Raw genomic sequence first — 10,622 nt, forward strand, 5'->3', positions numbered from 1 at the left:
GTGTATAATGACATGAGTCTCACAAAACTACTGGCGCGATAAATGATACGCTGTTTTGTTTTACTTTGACTATGCCACTCTGGATATGTCAATATTGCCATGTTTAGGGGACCAAAGCAGGATAGGTTTGTGCACAAAATATTTCAAGGACTGAGACTAGAACTAGGGGTGGATTATTTTAGATGACTTTCCTGAGCTCTTTTTCCATAGTGTATTTTCAGGTCGTGGCATAGTAACAGTTCTATAAACCTTTTGTAAATATTCAAAAACCAAAGTGAATTCTAAGAATACTAAAAGAAATAATAATACATTCACTTCCATATTCTCTCCTTAGACAGGGGCCAGACTTTGAATAGATCCAGTAATTGGATCTATTCAAAACATAGCTGAGAGCATGAGTGCCAGAAAGGGCTCAAAGCAAAGGGAATAGTTGTCACAAAGCCCATGCACTAGAGCCCCTGACCTCTAGCCAGGAGAAACAAAACACTCTGATGGCGTTAAGCCTATGTCTCATGCTCTACTCCTCAGCCCAGACTGAGGGTACGTGAGAAGGGTGGTTCAGAAGGAACTCTGAGGGGCGCCTGGGTGGCTTAGTCAGTGAAGTGTCTGAGTCTTGATTTCAGCCCGTGTCAGGATCTCAGGGTCCTGCAATTGAGATCATGTCGGGCTCTGTGCTCAGCAGGGAGCCTGCTTGAGGATTCTCTCTCCCTCTCTCTTCCTCCCGCTCCTATCTACTCCCTCAAATAAACAAACAAACAAACAAACAAACAAACAAACAAATAAATAAATCTTTAGAAGGAAATTGGGGCCTGGTTTCCTGGACCACTGAAAGCTAATATATGACTACACACTCTGTTCACCATCTCTGGGGAGAATACAATCCATTTTAGAAAGACTTTCCTTACACGGTTAAGATGTTGGGAGTTTTTTGTTTTGTTTTGTTTTTCTTTTCTTTCTTTCTTTTTTTTTTTTTTTTGACGTCTGTGAGGGTAGCATTCAGTTCTCTGAACCAATTGTTGATGTAGAAGCATGACCACCAGACAGGTGTTCTGCATTCTTGCTTGGTCTTCTGAAGCAGCTTGACCTTTTGCTCAAGGGAAGCACTTGGTTTGCCTGTGTGCTGCTTTACCAAGTAACTTCCCTAATGCGTTGATCCTTTCATTAGTTATTTATAGTCAAGTTTTGATTATCCACTAGGCAGGTTCCTGGCACGGTTTTCAGCCCTCTGTTTGCCTTTCTCACCTCCCACTGACACACACTTCTGCAGCTTGTAGCAACTTCGAATTTCCCCTGAGTCACAGCTCCTCTACCTTGGTGCCAGCTCAGCCACCCCTCCCCCAACGAGTCTACAAACCCAAACAACAGCTACCTACCTCTCCTCTCCGGATGAGGTCGCCAGAGAGGACGCTGGGACCCCTGGGCAGAGGGCCAGAGCTTCTGGGAAGGCTGGAGAAAGGTCAGTAAGCAGGGTGGTCGGAGCCCTCGGATAGCTTCCCATCACACTCCGCAGCATGGCATCATTTTGTTTGAAGTGTTATGTATTCCCAAGACACGGGACGCACCCTCCCCTCCTCGAATTCCTAAGTTGCAGGAGAGAATTCTTTCTCTTCTATCTGCACTCTGGGCCTCAGGGAGAGTGGCACTGGCACATTTTTATGCTGAGGGACAGCTTCTAGGTCTCCTGATACCTAAGCCAGAGCTGTTTCCATGTTACCTTAGAGCAGTGGTTCTCAGTCTCAGAAGTCTGATGCCTCGGTTCCAGAAATTCTGATTTTAACTGGTCTGGGGTTAGGCCTGAGCATTGGGCTTTTCAAACATCCCCCAAGTGATTCTAACGTGCGGCCAAGGCTGAGAACCACTGGCTGAGAGCCTCACTTGGCTAATAGTGATTGTGGATACTGCTCTTCAATGGCACAGCTGTGGCTCCACTGGGTTAGAATAAATGTTTGACTAGGAAGCGGGGGGAAGACATACACACACATAGAACAATTCAGGAGCTGTTGTTCATTGCCAGGGACAACACTGCATTCACTCATTCAGTCAACAAACATTTATTGAGGGCTGCTACTAGAATGGGTAGATGCCAAAATGCATGGTAAAGTCACTACCCTCACTCGGTATCTCCCTGGGACCTAATAATTCCCTAGAAGAAGCCTTTTGGGCATGTTCTCTGGACCCCCATTACAAGGACAATCAATTCTAGCCCTTCCTCCTTCCTGGTTTATGCCCAATTAGTGACTCATAATTCCCCTGCACTTGCACATGACTTGACTGAACATATATAATCCTGGTGCCTATAGTCTCTGGTTGCTCTGCAGAGTACAGTTGCTTGAATTATGACAGTTATCTCTGCTAATAAAGTTCACTTTTTTACTGCAGAGTTATAAATACATATGCAGCTTGCATATTCGAGGAGGCATGTGGGAGGAAACGCTGAGCTGTGGGGCCCTTCTAGAACAGAAGCCACTCCCTGGAACCTGCACATACATAACTTTGCTGATACATTCCCCCCCCCCCCAACCCCACCAAGGCTCATCTTCAGGGCTTTCTTATAAAAAGGATTTACTGTAAAGAACCCTGGTGAGAAGATCAGAAATTAGCATCCTTGACATTTGCATTCTTTCCTCGGCCCCCAAATGGATTCACAGCATCCAGCTTCTCTTCTCCCAGGGGAAAATGGGTCCCACAGTCTCTGAGGAAACTGGAATGGCGTTAAATGGGATGTGAAGCAACAGCCAAATGGGGATTAGGAAGAAGTAGGAAGAAGGGCAGCAGGAAGGTGTGGGGGGGTGGGGGGGAGCTTGTAATTTTGTAAATTTGAACCATGCAAATAACGTTCATTAAATCTAGGAAATGCTCAGGGCATTGCTGGTAAGCCATATAAAGAAGCAGCAGACAAATGAATCTGGCCAGTTATCTGAAAGAGAGAGCTAATGGAGGCATTTTCTAGAAGGAACTTCAAGTTCTTACTGAATGCAGTAGCACTATACATTATCAATGTTTAGCTGACTATAATTTTATAATTTAGCCTGGAATTTGAACTGCTCGTAGGAGATTGTACCTTGTAGGTAATAATAGGTATGCATAGTGAATGTTATACAGCATTAAATATATATATATATGTATATATATATATATACATATATATATATATATATGGCGAGCTACTTTGGTAACAAATATGTTTATTTGCAAAGAAAATTATGATTATGCTGAGACCCAGCATGGAACAGGCACCACTGGTTGTCTAACCAACAGTTTTTCCTTACTTTCCTTGCTCGTCAAACATGATTTGCGAGGGAGGAGGGTGGGTTTCAATCCTCCCTCAAGCAACATGTTGAGAGTGACTTTACCCTACCTGCAGGATCAAAGGGAAAGCCTAATGGTCCTCAATCAATCTCAGTGGACCATTCCCCTTTGCTGGAGCTACTTTAGGGTGGGTATGCTGGATTGTCTGCTTTCAATGTGGTCCACTATTCCCCTCTAAGTCTAGGACCCATGCATGCTCTCCAGAATCAGTCTCTGTCCTGTTCCGGGTCATTGCTCACAAGAGGAACTAGGCTCAGGATTTGCAAAGAGGGTGCTGTTCTTCCTCTAGAGATGATTGTAGCTGTATAGGTGGGTAGATGAGAGAGTCCCAGCAGCTTCCTAGCACAAATTTGAGGAATTACACACTTAGGTGTTTGAGGCTAAGGTTATTCGGGGTCAACTCCTCTGATCTTTAAGGAGAGAGTTTCTGAAGTCTGCTTCCCCGGCTTTCCCAGGAGTTGCATATGCCCCCAAATTCTATGTTAAGCCCCTCCAATCCAGAATACGTAGAGTGGCTTTAGTTTTCTATCTTGAACCCTGACTGATACCGTGGCCAGGGGTCCGTTGTGGCTGACAGGATGGAAGGCATTTCTTTCCTCCTGAGAAGCAGACTGTAGAAAAGACAGCCCCTATCTGCCTCTGGACAACGTGGCATTTGGATGTGATGCCTGGTACAGCTGTCACCATTTGTTGCCAGCCTGAAATAGAGCCAATATGCAAGTAAAAGGAGAGCCAAGAGAAATGTCCAGTGGGGGGGGGGGGGGGCTGAAGTCCCAACGCACCTGCAGCTGATGGTTTTCTAATTGGTGCAGACTTCTTCTTGAAGGAAGCAAATGTTAAGATGGTTTGACAGCAGATGCCATGTTTTCTGAGGATGAGACATTATATGGAGATTCACACCTGTTTTTCATCCCTTTCTTCTTACAGTCTTCCTCCACACCAAACAAATGAATACCCAGGTGATCTCTGTCTCAAATGTATAACACACCTTTGAAATACGTACCTGGATTATTGGTTTGCCCTGGCAGATGTGTCTACAATATTACTGCACCTTTTTTTTTCAGACTCTAGTTATACTTTAAAATAGACTTACACTGCCAAGGCATTAGTACAATCCATCGTTTTGAATTTGTTCTTATTCTACCTGTATACAGGCCGTCTTCACTTTGCATGCTAGTGCAGGAGCACAAAAATGACCAGGCAAGCTGAAAGTGTACAAAGCAATCTTGATAATTAACAGGAAAAATGACAACTGCCCCATAATATCTTTTTTCCAAAATATTGAAGACTTTCACTCACAAACGCATAGGGACATTTTAAAAATAGGAAAATTTACATTTACAAAGAGTGTTACTTAAAACATAGAAACATTAAATGTTTTATTTCTTTGAAGAATTCTATCAAGAGTAGTTTGAACAGCACTTACCTTCAGAGTGTCTTTCGTCTGCCTTGGCAAATTGTCATATCCATTCTAACTTTAGGTCTGCTTCCAACATTTTATCCTTTAAGCTTATGGTGAAATACCCTTGAGAGTTCCTTTAATATGAAAATATTGCCAGTGTCACTTCCTTCTTTTTGTCATGCCACTCATTGATGATAAACTTGCCTTCTGGTTACGTATCTAAGTTTCTTGAATTAGCTGCAGTATCAACATTCTCACTATAGAAATATATGTGTTATTTGCAACCCAAATAATTGTGATCTAGGAACTATTATTACTATTATTGTTGTGAAGTCCATACAGAAACTTCCTGGTGAGATCTAAATCAGTGATAGTAGTAGAACTTCAAGAGAACTATCTATAAACCTTGGGAGTTTGTCTCTGGAAAAGCAAAAAACACCAAAACAAAACAAAGCAAACAACCAAACAAAACATGTTCTATGAATTCTCCCATCCTAATGAGTATTGAATTCCTGAAAGCCCTCTTTCCCAGGGCTTTCCCAGGGCCACCACAAGGGATTGTTTTGGTTAGAACCTATCTACTCTTCTGGAAAAAAGAAAAGAAGGGTGTGAAGCCAAGTTTTTACATGAGGAAAGCCAGCAGGACACAAAGAAAATTCATTTTGTGAACTCATTATCCATCCAGGCTAGCAATCACTGGAGTCTTACGGGTCGAGTGGCAGGACCTCCCTGGGTCACTGTGTCAAAAAGGACTTTGAGACTATGTCTAGGCTCAATAGAAAAGAGTATTGCAATTGACTAGCAATGTCTATCATGGTTAAGAGAGAAGAGAGTTGAGGGCACATGCTCTGTACAGGCCATTCCTGCTCTAGGGGCTGCCTCTTAGTAAGGTCAGAGATTCAAGTTTGCCAGCATATGAAAATGTATTTGATACCTGAGGAATGAACTTGTGCCAACCAAATTCATAAGAAACTGATACATAAATCAGAAAGACCATTTATTGGCTAGATTTAGGAAGACAATCATGAATGTGCACATGTTATTAAATGGGAACTTGAATGTTATAATGAAGGAACTTGACCTTTGGAGTCAGGCAGACCTAGTTTTGTACCATGGCTGCAATTCTCCATTGCTACATAGCTCCTTTATAGCGTTCTGTTGATAAGGACACTGATGCTGTGTCTGGAGTTAGTAGGAAAAAAAAATGTCCTGGTTAATTGACTACGTCTGAAACAGTCAAGATCAGGAAAGTGGGAGTGGCTATTATTGGCATATATTGTTATATGTTCTATTTTTTTTACAATGAATGCATGTTCTCCCAATAATAAAGTCTATTTTCTAGAATTAAAAACCTGCTTTGTGAACGAGGATATAAAAAATGTTTGCTACATGATTTGTACGGCTATTGCTACATTGCTACATTGAGCCATCTTCACAGTATAAACACGAATGACACATAAATAAGAAATGACAGCTTGTGGTTCTGGACACCCACTCTCCTGCTCAGAGCTGGAGAAAAAATGGTCACATAGCCATTCTCCATTTTATATACACCTTAGAGATCAGTACTGACTGATAGAAATAGAATGCAAGCCATCCATGTGAACTACATAGGTTATTTTAAATTTTCTAATAGCCATATGAAAAAGAAGAAGAGAAACAAACTTGCTTTTACAAAAATTCTACCAGTTTTATTACCCATATACCTTGTGTTCCACACCCTCAATTTCAGAGGATAGTTTTTACATTTAGGTATTGTGGCATCTCTAGTTGAGGACTGTTATCTTAGAGGAGACTGGGGGCCTTAGACTTCTCTAGTCTGCACTTCCTGCTGGATGGTAGATGGCAGCTGCCCAGCCTGACATTTGTGGTTCTCTCTGTGGAGCACTGGTCTCTCCACAACCACCACTGTCAGGCCCTCAGCCAAGCTAAACTATTTTTCTACCTTGGATTCTTTCAAATTTCTCCTATAATCATAATTTTTAAAAAAGATTTTATTTATTTATTTGACAGACAGAGATCACAAATAGGCAGAGAGGCAGGCAGAGAGAGGAGGAAGCAGGCTCCCTGCTGAGCAGAGAGCCCGACGATCCCAGGACCCTGGGATCATGACCTGAGCTGAAGGCAGAGGCTTTAACCCACTGAGCCACCCAGGTGCCCCCATAATTTTTTTTAACTTGGAGGAAAGAGCAGGCTCCTTTTCCTTCTTTAAACTGCGTTTCTGGAATCCCTTACTGCTCTTCTCTAAACCAGTGGCTCCATACTTGAGTGAGCATCAGCATCACCAGGAGGGTTTGTTAAATTACTGGCCCAGCTCAAGAGTTTCGGATTCAGTAGGTCCAAGGTGGGGCTGGAGCATTTGCATTGCTAACAGCTCCCAGGGGATGGCAATGCAACTGGTCCAGGAACCATACTTTGGGAACCACACTTTGAGAACCACTGATCTGTATCTTTCATGTCAGTGGAGGAAGGAGCTGAGAAGCTTTGGGTATTTGAAAGTGAAAGAATTTTTGGAAAGTGAAAAGCATCAGGTTACAACTTTCCTCCAAAATAAGTCAACCCCAATTCTGTTATTTCCCTGAAGCAGCATCTTAGAGTGATCTAACACCTCCTCTTCTGAGATTTCTCCCCCAGTATCCCACTAGAGGCAAAGCAACTGGGCTTCTCCCTTTCGCAGACCTCTGCTACAGCCCTCTATTGTTCCCTGGTGTGGTCAGCATCTGGGCATGCATGTCGACAGACACTCATGGGCAGCAGGGCTGGACACTTCTTCTGACAAGCTGCACCCTCTCCCTAACACCAGGACCTCTCATAAAACTCTCCCGGCCGAAGAGTACTGAATGATTGAGTGAATGAAGGATACATATTTGGAGAACAAGAAGAGAACTAGTCACATGTTACTTAAAATTTTCCTAAGCATCATAGATAACAATGACACAAGGAATTGTTAAAAACCTAAACCAAAACAACAGAAACACTTGGACCTTCTGAGAACTCATTATGTTTTTAGTATCACATGGTGTCTCTCACAAAGAGTTCTAAATACCTAGCATTGCTTTATAGAATGACTTCTAATTAACATAGAGATGCTGTTACTCGGAGTGATGGACCTAAGGTGTGTTATTTTGAAGAAAATGGATTCATTGCCCTTAAACACTGGGTTCTCAGAGGGCTTTAAAAAAAAAAAAACTTTTTATTTTGGAACTTCAAATATTTATAAAGACAAAGAGGACAATACAATGAAACTTCGTGAACCAATCGTCTAGATTCAGTAATATTAACTCTTGGCCAATCTTGTTTAATCTATAACTTCACCCATTTCAACAATACATGTAGATTTTTGAAGGAAAACCCAGTGTCATATCAGTTCATACATGAAAAGTTTCAGTGTGCATCTCTAATATACAAAGATTATTTGAAGGACATAGCAACACTATCATTATCACATTTAAATAATAAATCTTTAACATCAAGTATTTACCAGTGTTTAAATTTTCCATTGTCTCATAAACTTCTTCAGTTTACTCAGACAACTTGTAGTCAAGTTGTATTGTTGTATTCAGAATACAAATAGGTTCATAAATTGTCATTGGTTGATAAGCACTTAAGTCCCTCTTTTTAATTGCTAGGTTCTCATTCTTTCCTTTTTGGGTTTTTAAAAAAATTATTTAAAGATTTTATTTATTTATTTATTTGACAGAGAGAGATCACAAGTAGATGGAGAGGCAGGCAGAGAGAGAGAGAGGGAAGTAGGCTCCCTGCTGAGCAGAGAGCCTGATGCGGGACTCGATCCCAGGACCCTGAGATCATGACCTGAGCTGAAAGCACCGGCTTAACCCACTGAGCCACCCAGGCACCCTAAAAAATTATTTTTATTAACATATAATATATTATTTGCCCCAGCGGTACAGGTCTGTGAATCGTCAGGCTTACACACTTCACAGCACTCACCATAGCACATACCCTCCCCAATGTCCATAACCCCATCACCCTCTCCCTACACCCCCCACCCAACCCCCCAGCATCCCTTAGTATGTTTTGTAAGATTAGGAGTCTCTTACGGTTTGGGATTTAAAAAAAGATTTTGGTTGAAGAAAGTGGGTTGGTTGTTTTATAAGGTTTCCCACAGATTGGAGTTAGAAGATTATATTCTTATTGTACCATTTACCTTATTCCTTCTCTCCCTCTGTAGGTAATAATTTCTTTTGCAAATTTTATATTTTATCCTTTCATTAAAAAAAGTTAAAAAGTAGCATACCTTACACATTTTTTCTCTGCCTTCCTTTTTTTTTTTTTTTAGCTCAATGTTACATGCTGTTGATTACTCCACCATACTTTGCAGAGGAATCCCTCATTCCTTTTTTATGGCTGCATATTACTCCCCCATGTGGATGTTACATATCTTATTCAGCCAGTCCCCTACTGCTAGATGATTGATCTGTTTGAAATTTGTTGCTTCTACAAACAGTGCTGCAATAAATAGCTAATACCTCTTTCTCTATTTTTGCTAGGGTATCTTTGGAATAGATTTCTAGAAGGGAAACTGCTAAAACAAAGAATAACTATATCTGTAAATTTCTAGAAATTGCAGAAGCTCTGCTTTTAAATGCAATGTGTTTCTAGAAGTTTTGTTACCAAATGGATACTGACACAGATCCTATTTTAGTTATCTCTTTCTACATAACGAATAACTTCCACAAGTAGTGGCTTAAAACAATAGCATTTATTATTTCTCATGATTGTGCAGTTTGGGTGGGGCTCCTCAAGGATGGTTTATCTCTGCTCCATTTGGTTGGCTGGGACAGTTTGGCTGGCACTGGAGAATCCATATGATTTTATTCATGTTCTGTGCCTCAGCTGTAGTGAGTGGGATGGTTGGACACTGGCTGGGTTTCTCTCTTTCTCCAGGTCTCACATTATCCAGAATCCCAGGATTCCAAGCTTCTTAAACATGGTGTCTAAATCCTGAGATAGTAAAACTGGAAACTGCAAGGTCTCTTAAGGTGTAGTCCCAGACTCATATAACATTACTTCCATAATCTACAGGCCAAGGCAAATCTCATGGTCAACCAGATTCAAAGGGAAGGGAAACAAACCCCACATCCTGTGGGAGGAACAACATAAATAAATAGAGATGAAAGAACTGTTAATGACCATCTTTCAGGCAATCTACCACAGATCCCAACTGCATATATGCGTTATATAAACCAAAAACTCATGCCCTATTCTTATCTACTTCAGTATCAGCAGAATCTGTGGAAAGAGTCCATAAAGGTGGTGAGAAATGAAACACCTCTTTATGTTGCAGTGTTAAGTGGGGGTGATGGTAAAACTCAAGGGAACCCAAAGAGGAAAAAACATCTATTAAGGAAAAGGGAGAAAGTCTTGCTTTGAGGTGCTTGATCACCTGTCTAGAACATAAATAGTCAATAGCTATTGTATTCATTCATTCTTTTTGTGTTTATTCAAGGACACTGTTTCAGGTTCAAAGACTAAAGTGGTGAACATAAGAGACAATGTCCTAGCTCTTGGAGTACTTAACTTTCTAGATTGGGAAATGCAGAACAGGGTAAAGGATAGAAAGGTAAGAGAATATCCTACCCTTGAAGAAGTTACAGTGTCCAGTAGTTGAAAGTGGGGATGATAAGTAATTGTGACCTAGCTAGAACCACACAGAGATAATGGAAGACAAATACAACAAAGAGGTACAGACAATTTGGAGGAAAGGAGGGGGTTTGGAGGAAACTGGAGGAAAGGAGGGATCACTGTGGTGTGGGGAAGTCAGGGAACACTGTACAGTGGGAGGGAGGCACGGTGGGGACCAGAGTCCTCTTCTGTGTAATGACTGGGATGGTTGGACACTGGCTGGGTTTCTCTCTTTCTCCAGGTCTCACATTATCCAGAATCCCAG

At 41.5% G+C, this 10,622-nt stretch overlaps 1 long non-coding RNA gene across 1 annotated transcript in view; it reads right to left on the bottom strand.

Moving 5' to 3' along the window:
• Positions 1–9,449: 9,449 nt before the first annotated feature.
• LOC132011774 (uncharacterized) overlaps positions 9,450–10,622 on the bottom strand; it is a 14,886-nt gene continuing 13,713 nt past the window's right edge. The window contains exon 3 of the long non-coding RNA XR_009402435.1: positions 9,450–9,815. This is a non-coding gene — a long non-coding RNA (uncharacterized LOC132011774). The remainder of the gene's footprint in view (positions 9,816–10,622) is intronic.

Source organism: Mustela nigripes, chromosome 2, assembly GCF_022355385.1.
Source record: "Mustela nigripes isolate SB6536 chromosome 2, MUSNIG.SB6536, whole genome shotgun sequence".
NCBI lineage: Eukaryota > Metazoa > Chordata > Mammalia > Carnivora > Mustelidae > Mustela > Mustela nigripes.